The following is a 17,856-nucleotide window of genomic DNA, read 5'->3' as shown; positions in this document are numbered from 1 at the left end:
ACAAATGAAAATATTCACAGGAAAACGGTTTTTTTCCCTCTGATTTTTTTTTAAGATTTTGTTTATTTATTTAAGAGAGACAGAGAGAGCACAGGCAGGGGGAGCAGCAGAGGGAGAGGGAGAAGCAGATTCCCTGTGGAACAAGGAGCCCGATATAGGACTTGATCCCAGGACCTTGAGATTATGACCTGAGCCAAAGGCAGATGCTGAACTGACTGAGGTAACAAGGTGCCTCTTGCTCTGATTTTTCTATATACATTCCTCTCCATCTTACTTCATGGTGGCCTTTCCTATTGGTCAGTGCATATAAATCTGACTCCTCCTTTTTTTTTTTTTTTTTAAGATTGTATTTATTTGTTTGACAGAGAGAAACACAGCAAGAGCAGGAACACAAGCAGGGGGAGAGGAAGAAGGAGAAGCAGGCTTCCTCCCGGGCAAGAAGCCCTATGCAGGACTCCATCCCCGAACCCTGGGATCATGACCCGAGCCGAAGGCAGCAGCTTAACCGACTGAGCCACCCCCGCGTCCCCCAACTCCTCTTTTTTAATAACCATAGAACATTCCAGAAATATGGACATAGCCACAGTTTATCCAACCACTCTCTAGTCATAGCATTCAGGTTACTTCTCTTTTTTTCACTCATTGTATATCTTTATACATATACTTACAAACCAATTCTTCTCTTTCTGTTTGGCAAAATTCTTCAGTCCAGGTTTTAAAGATGCAGGCCACATGACTTTGCTTAGAAGAAAAAAAGGTCAAAAAGTTGAAGTAAACATCCTGATCAGTGGTAACAGGGAAATGTATTTATTTCTCAGCTCTGAGTCACAATCCTGTGAATAGGTGAGGTGTTGTTTGCAAATACATAAATGAAACAAAAATTACAAGAGCTCACCAAACAAGGCATCTGTAAGGGGGACAGAGGGTGTGTCGCAAGAGACACGTTTCCTGGTACAGGAAAATCAGCCTCGGAGGAAGGAAGTGGCTCAGGGAAGGAAAGCTTGACCAAGCTTTCTGCTCTGATTACAAAATTCCCCTAATGACAAAGAATCCAGAAGGTCCCTGGCTTCAGGTTAGGTTTGGGGTTAGGCTGAGGTTAGAACCGTGCCTCATGGTTCCCCTCATTGAACGCTCCGATTTGCTCCTTTTCTTGGTTGACTGGAACAGGTTTTTCAAGAAGGGAATGTGGATGCCCTGATCCCTGCACCCTTACATATCCAAAAATAGCTTTCTTTTTCTTCTTTTTTTTTTTTAAGATTAATTTATCTTAGAGAGAGAAAGAGAGAGCACGAGGGGAGGGGCAGAGGGAGAGGCAGCAAGGATCCCAAGCAGACCCTTCTGTTGACTGGGTTGAGCCTGAACAAGGGCACAATCCCTAGAACCCAGAGAACATGACCTGAGCCAAAACCAAGAGTGGAGACCTCCACCCATGCACCACCCAGCACCCTTAAAAATAGATTTCTATTGCCCTCCTTCACAAAAGACAACTTGACTTATTTTAAATGCTTGAGTCGGGGCACCTGGGTGGCTCAGTCGGTTAAGCGACTGCCTTCAACTCAGGTCATGATCCCAGGGTCCTGGATTCAAGCCCCACATCAGTCTCCCTGCTCTGTAGGAAGCCTGCTTCTTCCTTTCCCACTCCCTTTGCTTGTGTTCCTGCTCTGGCTGTGTCTCTCTCTGTCAAATAAATAAATAAACGCTTTTAAAAAAATGCTTGGGCCGTGGCCTTTTCTTCTCCCAAATCCTGTACATATTGCAGTTTTAGAAGTCTTCAAACTTCCAGTGATGCCAAAGACAACCGATCTTGGCTTCTTTGCTAGTGTCTCGAGAGGACATAAGAAATCCTGAGACTTGTGTGTCCATGTACAGAATATAAATACAGAATATAAATAAATAAATGCAGAATATAAATACAGTAAACTAAAAATGCATGCTGTCATTAAAATGACAGTGCAACTGTCTCATCTGATACACCCTCAGCTCAACCAAGTGGTAAGACAAGGAAGGAACTCCACATGAACTATACAGAGAGTGGTCTGACCATTACCTCAGTAATGGTGAGTCTTGAAGGCACCACAGTAAGACCACAGCAAATTAGCCAGAGATAATAACGTAGCGATATGATTTGATTCTTCTCTGCCCCAAGGGGCACCCTACCCCCTATTCCAGAAGACCTCAGACCCTTTGTGGCATCCGCTACTCAGTTTGTCAGAGCGCCACCTATTGGTGCATCAGGCAGGCATAATGGCTTTGCTCTCCTATTCGGGGGTCTGCTGGGACCTGTGATAGGAAATGATATGAAAGGGAATATAAGCACCTTCTTCCTCATTCTTACAGGTACTCTAGAGCCCCACCCCCAGATCTTCTCTCATTAGGGTCTCTTGCCAAGTGCAGCAAAAGTGAAATTTATGGAAGGGTTATGGGGGAACTCAGAATCTAAGGGGAGTTTCACCAAAAGACAAAAAGAGAGCCACTCCCGAAATATCAGTTGCAGGAACTGACAATGGACATCAAGGCCCAGGATCTGGGGTGAACGAACAGAAGAAACTGGCTTCCATCTTTGTGCTGCTCTGCTAAATTTCCAGCTATGGGGACACAGCTCTATTCGTCTCAGGTTACATCCCCACTTCTTGGCAGAAAAGGATAAAGATTCTTGCCCGATACTTTGCTCTGCCGACTCTCATGGGGAAGAGACAATTCCTCCAAACAGTATCAGGGTGCTAGCAGCCAAAAACTTCTCAGTATGTCTCTCCAATGTGTAGTTAAATTACCTTTTCCAAGCGGACATTTGTAGGATTTTTATAACTTGTGTAATTCAAAATTTTCTCTTTGGATATATCTACATATGGATCTCTTCTATTTTTATCTGAACTACAGCAAGCCCCTTCAGCCTGTGTACTTTAATTTTATTCCAACCTTTATTATTACTTTTTTTTTTAAGATTTTATTTACTTGACAGAGAGAGAGAGAAAGATCACAAGTGGGCAGAGAGAGGGGGAAGTAGGCTCCCCGCCGAGCAGAGAGCCCGACATGGATCTTGATCCCAGGACCCTAAGATCATGACCTGAGCTGAAGGCAGAGGCTTAACCCACTGAGGCACCCAGGTGCCCCAATTACTTTTTAACTCCTAGTCATGCTATCTTCCCTAGGAACACTAAGTATTCATGTATTAGACCTCTGCTCACATTTTGATCTTCCGTCCCCTTTTGCTTGTGCATCATAGAAGAACTTCTCAACTCTGTCCTCACATAAGTGATTTTGATTCACATACAACCAATCATGTATCGGTTATTACGCTCTCATTTCACTTGAAAGTCTTCCATACAGTATGACTATAGATTCTAAGCAATGTCCTATAATTTTCTTCTGGATCCTTGAGGCTCTTCAGAGACAGAAAACTGCTTTGAAGTTCCAGGAGACTCTCCCCTATCCTTTGCTCTGCAGTAATTTTTAATGACCCATATTTGGTCTGATTGATGATTACTCATTCTCAAATGAGGGAATATCTTTCCAGACTCAATGGGAGCTAACCAGATAGCCATTTGTTCCGGACACCACTCTCCATCTACTTAGATATCAATCAAATAACTTACCGAAGTCTGTAACTAAAGGACAGACCGATGTGCCCAGTTCAAAGCTTATTTCCTGGACAGTCATCTCAAACAACAATCTACTAGTGAGGTAGTGTCCTTCCCTACTGCCACCATCCAGCACAGTCTGATAACTTCACTGTGATATAAAATCACACTTCCCAGCAGTATCCCCTAGTATCTGAACCCTGTGTTTTGGAGAATCTCATGCTGGCCCTCTTTTTGTTGTACCCCCACTCCCCACCAGTAAGGAAATCTGCAAGACCAAGGCTAGGTGCCCAACTAGAGCCCTTTCTAGACCATGTTTATACATTCAGGAATCTGGAATTACCCACCTGAACAGCCCAAGCCTGCTTGGGGAGCCTACAGGGGCCTCGTCCACAGGTCTATCCTTCTGAGGGTAAACCATGCCCCCAAGTATGTGCCCTTCTAGGGCCAAAGAAGGGTCAAGAGCAGCTGTTTGCAGAGGTTCTAGATATCCTGGCTGGTGTGTCCTCATGCATGTACTCAAGGCTGCCTGCAATGCAGGAGGCAGTGGGGGAAGGGAAGGGAGCCCAGCTGGGGGGCAAATGAACTTGAGGCTAACTTTCTCCAAATCACCCATATTTTAGCATAGGAGCCAAGGAGTTTTAAAACTGCATTTGATCCTGGCATTCCAGATTATTCTGAAGGCATATTTATCAAGGTAAATAACAGAACTTATTTTATCCTGATTTATAATTTTTTAATAATTTAGACATATGGTACACAGGCTTACATTTCTATTCCTTGCTTCAGATCCTGCAAATATTAGGGACGGCCTCGTAACTGGCTTCCAGGGCTCTTTCTACCTCTACGTCTCCCACAGATAAGCAACTCTATTTAGAAACAGGTTAGTTTCAGAGACTGTAAGTCTGTCAGTAATTAGAAAGTAACCAAGAAGGACACAAGCTTGCAGACCTTAGACGGATTACCATTAGTGTGTGAGGTGGCCCTATTACACTTTAAAACTGGATCTACTCCTCTTGCTTTCCCTACATTCTAACAGATATCCTTTTCTAAAACTGAATTGTACGTTATACATCTACATTAAAAATCTGCTTAGGCAGGTTTCAACCTCCTCCCCCCAAATTCCTCACTCCCTTGTTAACTTTTTCTTCATTCCCCGTTCATTATTGTCCCTTGCATACATGCAATGCTTCAAATATTTTGTATGACTTGCTCCTTGTCCATCAAAAACATGCTAGTATTCAACAATTTCCTCATATTTACATAGAGAACCTGTCTTCTCTCACCATTTTAAATTTGTAAAATTACCCTGATTTTCATATCCATCATAATAATCGTATGCCTCTTCTCACCAGAAAACTTAACACTCTCTTTGCTTTTGTGCTTTCAGACATGACTGTATGACAACTTTTATAAAACATCTCTACCATCAGCGAACCAGGCCTAGAGGATAATATATTACAGGAGGACTGATACCAAAATGCCTGCTCGCAACTTCCTTCTCTGTTGCTGACCAGCAAAACTGACATGGTTGTTTGTGTCTGGAGAAATCTATCGTAGAGTCGAGAAGTGGCTAATTCGTGGTGCAGCTTGGATTTAATGAAAAAAATCTAATTTCTTTATTCTTATCTATAATTAATCTGGTCTTCCTGCCATAATTTCCCACTACTGGTTAGCAGAAGAAAATTAACTAAATGTCCAATTTAAAGTCTAGTTCAATCCAATAATTACATTGTCCCATTAGGTAGGGTCAACCTCTTAAATAAAACAAACACTTGATCATTCAGACGGCTTCCTTTTCCTTGGTTCTCCCCAGCTGCCATCCAGATAGATAGAGGTAAAGATCCTTCTATGCCTTACTTCGCTCACTTGCTTACTTGGAATTCAAATACCTTTTAAAAATTAATCAAAATTCTATTAAGCCACAAAAAAAAGTTTCTTTGCAAATTGGAAAGATGTGTATTTGAATGCCCAGCAGACATTATATGCCACAGCTATAGAAACATCTACAGTTGATACTGAAAATAACAGAAGACATTGAACCAAAGCACCTTCATCTAGGGAATGAAGAAATTACATCTCCGAGATGTGTACTCCATCTGTGGGTGAGGAAATTACATCCTTGTGATGGAACCATTTTTTGCCCTTAAATGTTTCCTATGTCTTTTTTACCTCTCCATATGCAGCTCTGGCAGCAAACTCGACCAGCAACTAACACTTTCTCTTTGTTTTGCTTTTTAAGGCAGAAGGCGACACTGATACAACTTTCTCTCAAATGTTGCTTGTAACTGAAACAATGTCTCATAAGGAAAAAAATAGTTGCATCAAAGTTAATGATAGATCTGCTCTTATTCACTTGTTGTGTAAATACATAGTCAGCCTCTGACCTAAGGTCTTAGTAATTCTTAAAATATGTGTTTCCGTATTTTACCAAAGAAACACCACACGTGGCTTAAAAAATGAACTTAGATGAAAAGCAATAGTATCTTACCCTTCATCTCTTTTTCAACCATTTCCGGCTTTGATGATTCCAGTAATTACTCCCCTATCTTTAAATAAGATGCTTGTCTCATAGTTTCTTGATTTATTAATGTGGTTCACTATCTATTGATTCACCACCATGAAAAGTGAATATTTTACTGATCTCACATCCCTGTTCTCCATCCCTCTCCTCCCAATTTTTCATATTTCTGTTTAATTCTTCTATTGACAGTCTTTGTTCATGTGAGCATGATACTTTAAATAATAACTTTAAACCTCTAGTCTTCATGTCACATACTCTGAATGTATCTCTTGACACCCTCTCAGGTAAAGTAAAGATATTAGCAGTCTATCCTTCCCTTCCTCTTCTACCATTCCACCCCCTACCTTTTGTCAACCATGTATTTTGCTTTTAACGGTCAATTATATCCAAAATTCATATGACTTTTGATTGTGCAATTATATTTAAGGATAGGAGACTAAGTAACCACTGAAAATTTTGCCTACTATTCTTTTTTTATTATTAACATATAATGTATTATTTGTTTCAGGGAAATAGACCTGTGAATCATCAGTCTTACACAATTCACAGCATTCACCATAGCACATACCCTCCCCAGTGTCCATCACCAGCCACCTCAACCCTCCCCTCACCCTTGCCTACTGTTCTAACTGTAGTTCTGACCCCTGGTAGGTCTCTCCCACTAACAGGACAGCTGACCGGAAACTCTGTGTCTATCAGTGGAGCCTGACAACTAGTTGACTTTAGATGGGACAGTTAGGGTACTAGTCATGGGCATCTCCAAATGCCAGTTGGGATTTAGCTTGCACATACTTCAGTCACTATAATAATAAAGCCTATGTTGATATACAAGGTATCATGGTGTCAGACCAGCAGCGCTTAATACCTCACTTCCCAATGTCCTATAAAATATGCAGCAAAAAGGGGCACCTGGGTGGCTCAGTTGGTTAAGCCTCTGCCTTCGGCTCAGGTCATGATCCCAGGGTCCTGGGATGGAGCTCCGCATCAGGCTCCCTGCTCAGCGGGAGCCTGCTTTTCCCTCTCCTCCCCACTTGCGTGCTCTCTCGCTATCTCATCAATATCTGTCTCTCTCAAATAAATGAAATCTTTAAAAAATATATATTTGGCAAAAAAGAAAAGGACTATATTGGTAATAGTACTATAACTAATCATAAGAATAAAACAGTCACAAAAGGGGAGCTGCATCGTCAATAGAGATGAGCTGGGAAACACAGCACTGGGCTTCAGCAATCAACACGGGCTCTCACAGAAAGCAGAAAGAGACTCTGGTCTGTTCCACTGCCAGGTACAGAAAGACTCCACTGACCACGAGATAACAGACTTCCCACTGCTATACACAAACTCTCTTTTTGAACTGGTGGGTACGAAGTCCTTCCATTCCCCCTTCAGCCATGTACACTATGATACTTGTTGATCAATTACAGCCGCTATCAAGATTAGGGAAGGTAACATATCTACCTACACTAAGCCAAGCCAGGTGGCCAACATCACCGCCCATATCCCCCACGTGCACTTAGATGATCCTGAAACACTATCCCGTGCACATGGTCAGGGAGGACACAGACAGAGAGACCCAGGTGTCATGGACACGACACCTACTCAAGAGTCTGTAATGAAGTGACTGTTTTAGTCAGTTCAGTCTGTTACAACAAATTACCACAGGCTGGGTGGCTTACACAAAACAGAAATTTAGGTTTCTTGCAGCTCTTGAAGCTGGAAGTCTGAGATCAGGGTGCCAGCCCTTCTCCAGTTAATAGACCACTGCTTCCTAGTTGTATCCCCATGTGGCAGAAGGGACAAGAAAGCTGTCAGGGGCCTCTTTTAGAAGAGCCCTGTTCCCATCCTTGGGGGTTCTACTTGCATGGCTTAATGATACCCCAGAGGCCCCACTTCTAGTATCATCACATAGGATTAGAGTTTCAACAAATAAATTTTGAGAGGATACAGTCAGTCCACTGCAGAAATCATGCATTACATACAAAAGAATTAGAATACTAGAACTAGAAAAGACAAAGAGGGGTGCCTGGGTGGCTCAGTGTGTTAAAGCCTCTGCTTTTGGCTCAGGACATGATCCCAGGGTCCTGGAATCGAGCTCTACATTGGGCTCTCTGCTCAGCGGAGAGCCTACTTCCCTTCCTCTCTCTCTGCCTGCCTCTCTACCTACTTGTGATCTCCCTCTGTCAAATAAAATCTTTAAAAAAAAAAAAAAAGAAAGAAAGACAGAAAAGGCAAAGACATTTCTATTTTTTTTTTATTTTAAAATATTTTATTTATTTATTTGACAGACAGAGATCACAAGCAGGCAGACAGGCAGGCAGAGAGAGGGAGAGGAAGAAGCAGGCTCCCTGCAGAGCAGAGAGCCCGATGTGGGACTCGATCCCAGGACCCTGAGATCACGACCTGAGCCGAAGGCAGCGGCCCAACCCACTGAGCCACCCAGGCGCCCCGCAAAGACATTTCTAATAACAAAACTACTAGCTGAAACTTCTGTATGAGAAGTTAAAAACCACCAAAGCCCTTGGCTTTGGGAAAGCCCTCCTCAGAACAGACGTTGCCTCAAAAAGACAAGCCCCCAGACAATGTGCAGTGTCCTCTTTCTGCGGCAGAGGGCAGGGGAGGACCAGTCTCTTCGCTTAAAGAGAAAGAGAACTGGACTATTCAAACCACACCGCTGGTTCTGGGCCAGTGAACAAAGTGACGACTCTCCGTCACAGCAGGTTGATGGTGAGGTTCAAAACTCCTATGACCCAGAAGACTGGGCCTGTTTCCCTGTGCTTCCTATATGTCTCAGACTTTAATGAGCAAGAATTAGTGAAATTAACATAATCAAGGCCTGCCAAGCTCTGTAATTCTGGAGAGACACTTTTGGGGAAAGATACAAATAGTAGTTTTCCGCTTCCCAGCTGTGGCACAACCTTCTTCACATCTGAGAGGGATTACTTTATTCCCTTTTACACACATAAGCTTTTAGCCATCGTCTCCTTCCTCAGAATATCTCTGAAGGGGTTCAGAGTGTGCCACCCCAAAATATAGCACTCCAGAATAAAGATTTTGAGCTTGAAGTCAACTGAGAAGAAACAGACACAAGAAAAACGCTACACTCCCCATACCTACCAGAAAGGGCAGGACGATTCCTAATCACCAGAGACTACTCTAGACTTGTGTCAACCCAGAGATGGCAGCAAACCAATCCAATAACAAACCTTGCTAAAAAACAAAACAAACAAACAAACAAACACTTATCTTTCATTAATTTCCCCTACAGATTTACCTTCCCACAATTTGCCTTCCCTAGAAGACCAAAGTCCCTTTGAGCTTGTTGCTTTGTCTTGTCACTCCTCTACAAATTCATTGGCTATTGCTAAGATGCTCTAGAAGCCCAAGTTCTTACCATCCCTTTGAGGTATTTATCAGTGAGCCCTCCCATGTGTTTGTTTGCTCAGATGCCTGCATTAATAAACTTCTGACTGGTTTTCTCCTTTAATCTCTGTCAGTCTAATTTGTAGAACCCCAGTCAATGAACCTGAGATAGGTAATGGATGATTTTTCCTTCCCTACATCTCCCGCCCATCTTTCATGTCCCTCCTGCTAAACAGAATTGATCATTGTCATTGTCTCACTAACTTTCCAGCCCAGAACTGGCAACCCTGTGCCCAGGCTCCTGAACAGCGCTGCATGGTATCAGTGGCAGGGTTCCAGGACACGGGGGTCACCTGTTTGAGGCTGTCTGCACATGTGGAATCCAGAGTAGAGCCCATAGTACCGGTGATTTCTTAATGTTGGATTTTTAAAATCCATCTCTTTCGCATTTTCTTTACTTTTCTTTTAAAAACTGTTATTTACTTTTAACTATACAAGTGAGCACAAATACATTCTCACAGTAACTATATTAAATGTGGGATTTAGGGAGTAGGAGGGGAAAATAAATAAATAAATGTATATATGTGTAATATTAAATATATGTATTTACTATAACATATTAAATATATATTTAATGATATAAGTACATTTATATTTAATGTTAATTTAATATAAAAATATATAAATATATATATATCTTTAATGTTACACGTAGCTCTTTCACAGAACTGCTAATCCCAGTCTCTCTGCAGCAGAAATGAACATTATCAGTTTGTAATCCTTCTGGCCACATTTCCATACACAGATACTCCTATGGTCCAAGTTACCAAAATACATAGTTTCATTTTGTTGTTGTTGTTACTTTACAGAAATGACAGCAAACAAAGCTTAAGGATCTTTGACCTTCCCTTTGTTCACTCAACAGCATGTTCCAGATACTGCTCATGCAACTTTACAGACCTAGAGATCTACCTTATACTCTGCACCTATTGTGTAACATTACTGTATGTTCCCATTATCTATGAAAGCATCTCCCTATTGAAGACTACTGAAGCTATTTCCAATTTTTTATTAGTATAAATAATGGAACAGAATAGCTATGTATTGGTAAGTATTTTGCTACAATAAATTCCAAGAATTAAAATTTCTGGGCAGAAGATACACACCTTCAGAAGTTTAATATGGTTTTAAACCTCTCTCAGCCTGGTTTTGGGAATGATGAGCAAGGAGTTGTGAAATGGACAGAGGTCTAAGAGGCCCAGCTGTGACAGGTCTAAGACAACTCAGACTGCCATGGTAGGCAGAGCCTGTTCCCTTGAGGGTATCTGTGATGGGCTACTCAATGGATTTTTGAAAACTCTCAGTGGACAAACGATACTCAAAGCTGGTTTGATAGAGTTGGACATGGTCATGGAATTCATCGGTAACGATGCTGCTAGTCACTGGCAGCAACAAACTCACCTCCACTCTGGGATACATTCTGATGCTATAACAATGATAAAGGCATTCCTGGGGAAGTAGACGTGGACACCGCCTAGGTCCTGCAGAGGAGGAAATAAGGATTTTTTCAGTCTTTCACTCGAGAAACAGCTGATTCACGGACACATGTGATGATCTGAGCACAGTGAGTATAGGCTGTTAAGGACCTTGAGAAAGCATATAGACCCCATGCACACAGCCTAATACAGCTCAGCCAATTAATGTCCAGGGCTTGGCTGAACTCTTGATCTGTAGGTCACAGATCTTTAAGCATTGTTTGTTGTCATTTCTGCAAAGTAAAAACAAGAACAACAAAAGGAAACTATGTATTTTGGTAAGTTGGACTGTAGGAGTATCTGTGTACGGAAACGTGGCCAGAAGGATTCAAGACAAACTGGTAATGCTGGTTTCTGCTGCAGAGGGACTGGGATTAGCGGGTAATTAGTGGGATTAAATGGGCAATGAGTCCTGCCATTGTAAAACTAATTAAACCATCAAAAAATGATACATAAGCCATCAGCTGCACACTGAATGGAATGGTATTTATTCCCTGATTATGACTTGAATGCGGACATTTTTAGCCAGGATGGGAAGGGCTCCTCACCTTAACTATTCTTCCCAAATGCATGCCCTCCACACCTACTGCTGTGTTCCACTCATGGAAGTATAACGAGCACAAACCAATCAGTGAATAAATTGTGGAATGGCCTCCTATTCACATAAAGATCCACAATTTGGACAAAAGACAAGTTTTCATATAAGCTCAACAGTAGCTTTTACCCAAGATCAGTGAGGTGGTAGATGTGGAAGGTTAACTGAAACTATGACTCTACAGTTCAACTAAAGAGCATTTGGGACCATCTCCGCCTCTTGACATTAGCTGGTCATATGATAATGCTTACAGACTGAGCTCAAGAGTATCCTCCCACTCACTAGCATGAAGAGAAGAATACACAAAAGCTTCTTGGCCCTTCTTTACCTACTTGCCATATAATCATAACATTTTTGAATTATTGCATGTGAAGTCAGAAGGAATTCTAGCTTCACAGATTGAAAATACACACACTCAGGAATTTAACACTTGTCCCGTGAAGATCTCCCATTCCTTCCTTTTAGCTGTGCCATCTGAAAGACTGCTCAAAGTTTAGATAGTTCTTTCTTGTTTATTTAAAGTTCAGAGAGTTCTGAGGAAGACCGTGGCTCGGAATTCCTTGGGTAAAAGCCTAAAGCTTGCATTCCACCAGTCCTCATCATAGCTTATGAATCAAAGGAAGTGACAGCCCCTCTGGACCCTGGCTGTGGTCTGCGGAGTGCCTTGTGAACACAGACCCTAGGTATATGTATTAGAGCCTGCGACCTGCACTAGCCAGAGCCATCAGCTTGCTTCGTTGGTTGCCATAAGAAAACAATCTGGAAGAAATCTGTTCCAACCATGTCTGGTATTTGACCATCTAGAAACAACCACGTCCATGATTTTCACCATAAGCATTTTTGCCACAAAGAATTTCTCTGCAAGACTAATTGGTCATAAGGCAATTCGGCCGTCAAGGTTAAGTGTTCAAAAGTTTGGTTTCCTATCTCCAGCAACAAATCAACTCCCCTTCGGCAGAGTTAACATACTGAAGCTAGTTGTCAGTTTGGCTTCATTTCTCTGCTGACAGAGTTCCGATTTTTTTATTATATAAACCTCAGCTAGCCTTCATAACTGTCTACCTAGTGACAAGTAGACGTGGCCATCTTAAAATAGTGATAACAGGGCGCCTGGGTGGCTCAGTGGATTGGGCCGCTGCCTTTGGCTCAGGTCATGATCTCAAGGTCCTGGGATCGAGTCCCGCATCGGGCTCTCTGCTCGGCAGGGAGCCTGCTTCCTTCTCTCTCTCTCTCTCTCTGCCTGCCTCTCTGCCTACTTGTGATCTCTCTCTGTCAAATAAAGAAATAAAATCTTGAAAAAAAAAATAGTGATAACAACTATGTATATACGGACTTCATAGAAAACGTGGTGATAAAATGTACTGGAAGGGTGGAAAAAGAAAGAGTAAAGCCAGAACACCTACCAAAATAGAAAATTACATACCAGCGGTAATGATAACCCAGTCCAGTTCCGAATGAACAACAGGATTAGCACTGGCCTATCTCCCATGGAACTTTGGAATGTCTAACCACAGACACATTATAACAATCCCAGAAGGAACAAGTATACAAATGCCTTCATGATGCAATATAAAGCTCAGGTATAAATAATAAAAGAAGAAGTTAATAATAAAATTTTTTTTAAATATTTTATTTATTTATTTGACAGACAGAGATCATAGATAGGCAGAGAGACAGGCAGAGAGAGAAAGGGGAAGCAGGCTCCCTGCCGAGCAGAGAGCCTGACGTGGGGCTTGATCCCAGGACCCTGAGACCATGACCTGAGTGAAGGCAGAGGCTTAACCCACTGAGCCACCCAGGGACCCCTAAAATTTTTATTTTTTTATGTCTCATTATGTCCTCTTTAATGTCCCCCTCTTATTTTTCATTATTTTATCTTCTACCACAAATCACCTCCCAGCCCATCAGTTAGGCACTGAAAATGCATGCAGCAACGATGTCTATCGCCAAGAGTTTTACAGCGAAATGACCTAGAACCTATATAACAACCAAAAATGTAACATTTATCTGGTTGATCTTGGCAAACTCTGAACTTGCTCAGGACAAGGAGGGTGCACAGACTACTGAAATGAAGGGAGAATCACTCTTTTGACTCTTCCTTCACACTAAAATAAGGATCCAGCAGGAGGAAACTACAGGTTTTTTAACCCTCCAGTTTAATTAACTAGCTTTCTCTCTTCAGAACTGAACCAGTGGCTTAAAATGAGACCACTGGTGTTGGACATAACTAGCTACTTTCGAGATAATTATGACTATGGATATCGTGGATATGGACCCACAGTGGAACATGAGACCATATCCACTCTCCTTGGCTGCCAGACTTGGGACATGCAGAGGACCTTATGGATGGGCTGGCCCGCGTGACCATAAGAATGGATCCTAAGATGGGATTTTTAAAACCCTAGCCTTTAACAAAATAATAATTTTTAAATATTTATAATAGAAGTGACTTTGCTTGCTTTGAAGTGCCTCTTTAATTTTCATTTGGAATAATGGTTAAGTTATAGGGACTTAGAATAGTTACTACATTTTAAGTAACTTAAAATAGGGCTGTAGCAATTTCTAACTTTTAAGAAACAAGTAATAATTTGGCACAGAGTTTGGCAAAATAAGGCCTGAAGGCCAAATCTAACCCATTGCCTGTTTGGTTTTTGTCTATTATCATTATTATTATTATTATTATTATTATTTTAGAAGGGGCAGAGGGAGAGGGAGACAGAGAATTTCAAGCAGTCTCCCTGCTGAGCACAGAGCTCAATGCAGGGCTCAATCTCATGACCCTGAGATCACAACCTGAGTCAAAATCACGAGTCAGACACTGAACCAAATGAGCCACCCAGGTGTCCCAGCCATCACCTGTTTTTGTACAGCTCCTGAGCAAAGAACAGCTTTGACATTTTTTTAATAATTGGGGTGGGGAGGTGGTCAAAAGAAGAGTGATATATTATGACATGTGAAAATTTTGTGAAATTCAATTTTTAGTGTCCATGAATGAAATTCTACCAGAACACCACTTCACTCATTAGCCAATGAATTATCCATGCTGCTTTCAGGCTACAGCTGCAGCATTTAGTGGTGGCAACAGGGGCTGTATATTGCACAATGGGTATTAAGTCAAGTGAGATAACTTCGAGGGGCACGTGGGTGACTCAGTCAGTTAAGCGTCTGCCTTCAGCTCAGGTCATGATCTCAGGGTCCTAAGATCGAGCCCCGCATCAGGCTCTCTGTGCAGCAGTGGGTCTGCTTCTCCCTCTCACTCTCCCTCTGTACTCTCCCTCTCTCTCTTTAAAAAAGATAAATAATGTCTTTTTAAAAAATAGTAAGTAAATAAATCAGAGAAAGACAAATACCATGTGATTTCACTCATGTGTGAAATTGAAGAAACAAAACAGAGGCTCATAGGGGACGGGAAGGAAAAAGAAAGTAAGATGAAAACGGAGAGGGAGATAAACCATAAAAGACTGAATTCCAGGAAACAAACTGAGGGTTGGTGGTGGCTGTGGATTGGGTAACTGGGTGATGGGCATTAAAGAGGGCACTTGGTGGAATGAGGCTGAGGTGTTGGATGCAACTGGTGAATCACTAAACTCTATCTCTGAAATTAATTAAAAAATTTAATTTTTTTAAATAACATAAAATGAAGTACTTATTATCTGGCCTTTTACAGGAGAGTTTGTTGACCCCTACTGCCGAACATTAATTCGTAATTATTCTAATTTTACTTGTTAAAGTCTAACACTATGTGGGCCCTTCATATAAAACAGACAACCTGAGATGTTCCAACTAGCTTCCTTTTTTTTAATATGCTTAAAATAACCAAGCGGCTCTATTTCATGGTTTTGGTCAAAGACTCTCTAAAGTATGTCCAAGTAAGGGTTAGTAAGAGATGTTACTTGGAATCTTGCATTAGACAACTTACCAGTTGCCTCTGCTGTAGCCTGCTCTCATAAGATGCTTCAGGACAAATGGGGGCCACCTGGGTGGCTCCATCCATTAAGCGTCTGCCTTCAGCTCAGGTCATGATCTCAGGGTCCTGGGATCGAGTCCTATGTCGGGCTCCCTGCCCAGCAGAGAGCCTGCTTCTCTCTCTCTCTCCCTCTGCCAGTCCCCCTTCCCCCACTCGTGCTCTCTCTCTCCCAAATAAATAAAATCTCTAAAAATAATAGTTTGGGAACAAAGTAAACATTTAAATTGACAAAGATTTTTTTTAACATATACTGATAAAACTTTTAAAATAAATTGAGATCTGGTACAATTTGCACCCACCTGCAGCACAGGATACACATGTGTCTGTACCTATCTACTGCCCCATACGCCTGCAGCACAGCAACATTTACTATTATGATTGGTGAAAAACAGTATCTATAAGTTTGTAGTTCCCTGCTTACTGTGACAAGGAACATCTTTCTATGTTGACTGGTCATGTTTATTTCTTATTCTGTTAATTTCCCATTAATAGCTTCAGCTTGTTGAAAAAACGGGTCTCATTATCTTTTAATTTGTATTTCCCTGACTCGTGCAGAAGTTCAACATTTCTTAATGCCTATGGGTCATTTTTTATATCAGTATCTCGTATGGCCTCTTTATACCTTTTGCCAGTTGCTCTGCTGTGTTGGGTGTCTTGTTCTTATTAATATTGAATTCTTGAGATTTACTGTCTTTTAGGGGTCTCAGAGTGCAGTCAGTTTTCAGAAAGCAAACAGAATCTGATGCAAAAATCTAAATTAAAGCCGTGTCCAGGCCAGTCGTGGGGTTAGTGCATTGCCCCTTGTCTGTGTTGTACACTTACCATGAAGCACAGAAAGCTGCCAGATGATAAATGAGTTATCTTCTCCAGCAAATGCCACATGCCTCTTCTTTCCTCTTCTAAATAAGCTGTCCAAAGAAAGAAGGAAATTGATTGTTAAAAATAGCTGCCGGTTTTATCTGCAGGGCTGGATAGTCAAAATCAGTTTGGGGCTCAGACAGCATCAGCATGGACCAAACATCCTTTTGTGTGCACAGTAATGTTGGTGACTCCTTAACAATACAGCAAAGGAGGGGCACCTGGGTGGCTCAGTGGGTTAAGCCTCTGCCTTCAGCTCCGGTCATGATCTCAGGATCCTGGGATCAAGCCCCACATCGGGCTCTCTGCTCAGCAAGAAGCCTGCTTCTCCCTTCTCTCTCTGCCTGCCTCTCTGCCTGCTTGTGGTCTCTGTCTGTCAAATAAATAAATAAAATCTTTAAAAAAAAAAAAAAAACAATACAGCAAAGGACTTCCTTTGGAGGGGGTGTGCAAGACCAGATCAGCCTGCCAAGGAAAAGGTCCAAGTTGAAGCCTGTAGAGGCTGCCAGGGTCCATCTAGGAAATAGGACACGGTGACAAGTCCGAAGAGTGGGAACAGGGCCAAAGGTAGGAGACAAGATAAGGATTAGGGCATGGATGGACCTGGAAAGATCAGAGAGGAGGGACTGAAGCTAGATAAACCCCAGAAGCTTGCTGCTCCAGAGAGAAAGGTCTCCAACCAGCCGTAACAGCCAAGAGACTCCTTCCAGGAGTCTTCAAACAGAGTAGCTTACAGCTGTTAAGCTTTAACTCTCATTGTGCAACTCGGGGAAGCAGGGGCCCCTTCCCTGGGGACAGATTCATTGGCCAGGGGTAGAGCTCAAGCATAAGGATGTTTTAAAACCTCTCAGGTTAACCTAGAGCTAAGTTTGAGAACCACAGGCTTAAACAATCAAACCACTGAAGTCAGAGAAAGAGAGATAGCCTGGTCTTTTTTTTTTTTTTTTTTTTTTTTTTTTTAGATTTTATTTATTTGTTTGACAGAGAGAGATCACAAGTACGCAGAGAGGCAGGCAGAGAGAGAGGAAGGGAAGGGAAGCAGGATCCCTGCCGAGCAGAAAGCCCGATGTGGGGCTCGATCCCAGGACCCTGGGATCATGACCTGAGCAGAAGGCAGAGGTTTTAACCCACTGAGCCACCCAGGCGCCCCCCAGCCTGGTCTTATATGTGTTATTAACTGCTGCGCTCAAAAGCCTGGTCTGGTTGGAAAGTGGTCCTGGGCCTCCCAAGGACAAGCCTGAGAGGGGTATCAAACCCAAATGCCACATGGGAAGGGTCTAACACCTAAAAGAACTATGGTGGCAATAATTAACCTAGGAAATATAGCCCAAGTGGCTGGTTTGAGCAGAGATAATGTGTTCTGCGTGAGCCCCCCATGAGTTTGTAGGTTAAATACATGCCTGTTTATTTCAGTTAGAAATACAGACGAATGGCTCAAG

General features: G+C 42.1%; 1 long non-coding RNA gene across 2 annotated transcripts in view; it reads right to left on the bottom strand.

Annotated features, from left to right (window-relative positions):
• Window positions 1-845, bottom strand: part of LOC132027942 (uncharacterized) — a 178,513-nt gene extending 177,668 nt beyond the window's left edge. For both annotated transcript variants that reach the window (XR_009407265.1, XR_009407266.1), the window contains exon 1: window positions 669-845. This is a non-coding gene — a long non-coding RNA (uncharacterized LOC132027942). The remainder of the gene's footprint in view (window positions 1-668) is intronic.
• Window positions 846-17,856: the final 17,011 nt, after the last annotated feature.

Source organism: Mustela nigripes, chromosome 12 (assembly GCF_022355385.1).
Source record: "Mustela nigripes isolate SB6536 chromosome 12, MUSNIG.SB6536, whole genome shotgun sequence".
Lineage (NCBI taxonomy): Eukaryota > Metazoa > Chordata > Mammalia > Carnivora > Mustelidae > Mustela > Mustela nigripes.
This window is presented reverse-complemented; position numbering and strand designations above follow the sequence as displayed.